Here is a 3,496-nt window from a genome sequence, read left to right as displayed (position 1 = left end):
TGTATTTTCATGAACCTTTCATGCTGTTTCATGTTAATGAATGATACAATAATTAAGCATTTGAAACAATATCATCATATCATATACACATGATGTGAGGCCCCTGATTCAGAGATTATTTAATTCAATCTAAAATATGACAGTTATGGTGATCATCATTCTCACTGACGTCATAAAGATGATTCTACGATTAAATTATTTTGCTGGCATCAAATTGTGATTCATGTGGACAAGTGGACAGAATAAACACAGTTTCCAGGCAGGGTACTGTGGGAGACTATGACCAATCTTTGTGCAACGGTATAAACTGACATTGTGTCTTTTTGACAGCTCTTCACCATCTTGGCCGAGGGGCTAACTGCAGTTTCATAAATTGATATCCAAAAAATAATGAATATAATAACGGATGCCTGTAAAGTGGAAATGTGCAGGCAGCTCTGCCCAAACATAAAATTACTGCACTGGCATTGAATGATAAGTGCAAAAATTATTGTGTTATTTGGAATGTAATGACAGTTGATATTCAGCCTCCTGCAAAACTGACAGAGAAAGGTCATATTTCCTTTAACAACAACAAAAAACTTAAATGCAATTATTTAAATAAAATATATAGAAGTAAATACATACATAAATGCTGATACTCCTACATAAATACATACACAAATAAAAACAGTGTATTTACAACATGCTTTCATACACACTGTGCTGTGAATGAAATTATTCTGCACAGCATTTCACAGTCATGAAAGCACTTTTTAAAATATTTTTTAATGTACGTATTTTCATGGAGTTTGAAATCTTACATATTATTGCATTTTATTATTTGCTGTTCTCCTGTTTCAATGAGTAAGTGTGATCTGAAACAAAAACTAAGAGAAGGTGAGACAAAAAGTTCCTTGTGGTCTGTCACCGCAGACTCTCAGAGTCGACAGCATCTGAAATGAACAGTGTGGGAGTGGTCCCAAAGAAGGATGTTTGCTGACATTAGATGCAAAGTTTTAAAATCATACAAATTAATATTTTCCATAAACTGCATTTATTTGTTACAAATACTTCATCATCCATCATAAATGAAGAGATGTTACAGCTATGATTCTGGGCAGCACAGTGGTGCAGTGGTCAGAGTTGATGCCTCACAGCTGCGGGAGTGTGGATTCAGACGTGTTTGAACCTCTCAGTCTGTGAGGAGTTTACATGCCCTCCATGGTTTTCCTTCAGGTGCTCCAGTGTTCCCTCACAATCCAAAGACATTTAGTTCAGAAAGATTGATTATTTTAAATTATCTGTGGTGTGTATATGCTTACATGAGGGTTTGATTGCCCTAACATGGACTAGCATCCCTTCCAGGCTGTACCCCATCTCCCCATTGCCTTATGTTTCCTACAAAGAGTCAAGAGCACAGCAATACTGCACTTCACTAACACTTATTGATAAAAGATGGATGGATAGAACTATGTTTATTTCATGAGCAAAACTATCTTAAGTAATGTTTATGACACAAAAAAACTTTAGACTGCACCCGTGTTGTGTACTATCCTTTGTAAATTGTAATATATAAAGGCCAGATGCGTATGAGACGGGCTTGTAAAGAATGCTCAATATCTTGTTTTACCAGAGTGCTCATTCTCTGTCTGCTGCAGCATTACACAGCCAGTGATGTCAGATGGAAATAACCTAAGGGGACAGCCCAGATCGTTTCATTAGCTGGAACTAGGATGGATCCGTCTTCAGTCTCAGATTTTAACTGAAAGTGGACAAAGGCGGCAATTTCGACAGCCTGCATGTCAGAAAACTAAGACTGATCAGATGTTGACTTCATTTTAAGGCCGAGATGGATACAGGACGATGCTCTTGGGCTGACAAGAGAAAGACAGCTTACCAGAGCTGGTATGGAAGGGGGCAGGGGGGAGGAATGGAACGATGGGCTTAGGAGCAGAATATCTTCATTTTGTTCTTTTAACATTTTAGTGAAAGCAGCTAACAACGGTTATCACATATCTATGGAAAGTTTATTTAATAAAAAACAAAGGTCACAATCAGAGAATCAGGCACATAAAATATCACTTTATTTCTTACCTTTTGTCTATAAATTATACAAATTTATTTCCATAAGAGATACTGCATCAGGTATAGTGCTGGATTTATTAAAAGAAGGTTTTTTTCAACCAAAAAATTACAAAAGCAGCAGTTTATTTAAACTCTGAGCCACTCTCTGTAGTGCTACTTGCTTTTGCTAGAGTGTACAGTTTGTTTACAGATGTTAATTTCATATTTAAAGAGATGTAGATAAAAGGCGTGAATCCTTTACACAGCTACAGCCTTCACCATTGTAGAAAATACAGAGGACAATTTACTATTTCATATTATATTGTAGAGATTCTGGTGTGCTGAGTTTTGAAAAGGAAATGGAAAGCCTCTTTATCTAGAATCATCTTTACTCGTAACTTGATATGTCAGAAAGAAAAAGAACGAAACAGTGGAAACTGTCTAAACATCTCACTGTCACAAAATGAGAACCCTCAAGCCCAGGGGAAAAGGAAAAAGTAAAAAGGCATCGAAGTGCCCCAAATCAGATCAGGGTACTCAGAGTGTCAACATAATTTTGTATGACAATTGAACCTTAAAATGAAGAAGATATCAGCAGCATGATGTCTAAATGCATGTCTCCTACCGCACCTAAAAACTGTAACCTCACTAAAAATACTTGATAGGAACACTTAGCACACCAAGATAAGGTCGACATAGCTATAAGATCAACTCAGACCTGACAGCTCTGCTTTGAATATACAGAGATATGAGAATATTTAACACACAGTGAGCTGCTGAAAGGGTCATTCTTTATAGTGACTGCATTTGGGTCCTCTTAAGATTCCCGCTGTTAAGACCTCCTATCAGGTCCACCCCGTCTGCTCACTTCCAGGAACAATAAGTTTAAACAGATTAGGGCTCAATTCGACTGACTGTCTAACTGCTTCCAAATGCCAGTTTTGTGGGTTATCGCTGAAATACCTCATTAAGTAAAAGAGACCCTGGTTCCTACACTGGATTTAGATCACGGTGTCTGATCCCAGAGCTGGAGCAGCATTCATGGTGTTTGTCTCCCTCTGCATTACTGTTAAACCATCATCAGCGCTTTTCGTCACCATCCATACTCAGTATGGATGTTAATATTTCACAAACACAAAATTATTGGTATTGAGATTATTATTCGTGACCTTATTCTGTTACAACGTTCCATCTTTATCATATACAAGTTACAACTTCTATGCTGCAGTTCACAGTCAGTGATATTGTACAGTATTGTTCTTGAATTATTGCAGGAATATTGTACACTTAGATCACGACATATAAAATTTGGCACATCAAGTAATTAAGATAGTTTTCTCTATTCACTGTGGTGCCAGCCAGTAATTATTCAGGAATTTGACACTGGTGAACAATAAGCATTTACACTGCCTTTCAGCATTATTGTTTCCCAGTATTAATAAGCCTGGTG

Source organism: Scleropages formosus, chromosome 12 (genome assembly GCF_900964775.1).
Source record: "Scleropages formosus chromosome 12, fSclFor1.1, whole genome shotgun sequence".
Classification (NCBI taxonomy): domain Eukaryota; kingdom Metazoa; phylum Chordata; class Actinopteri; order Osteoglossiformes; family Osteoglossidae; genus Scleropages; species Scleropages formosus.
This window is presented reverse-complemented; position numbering follows the sequence as displayed.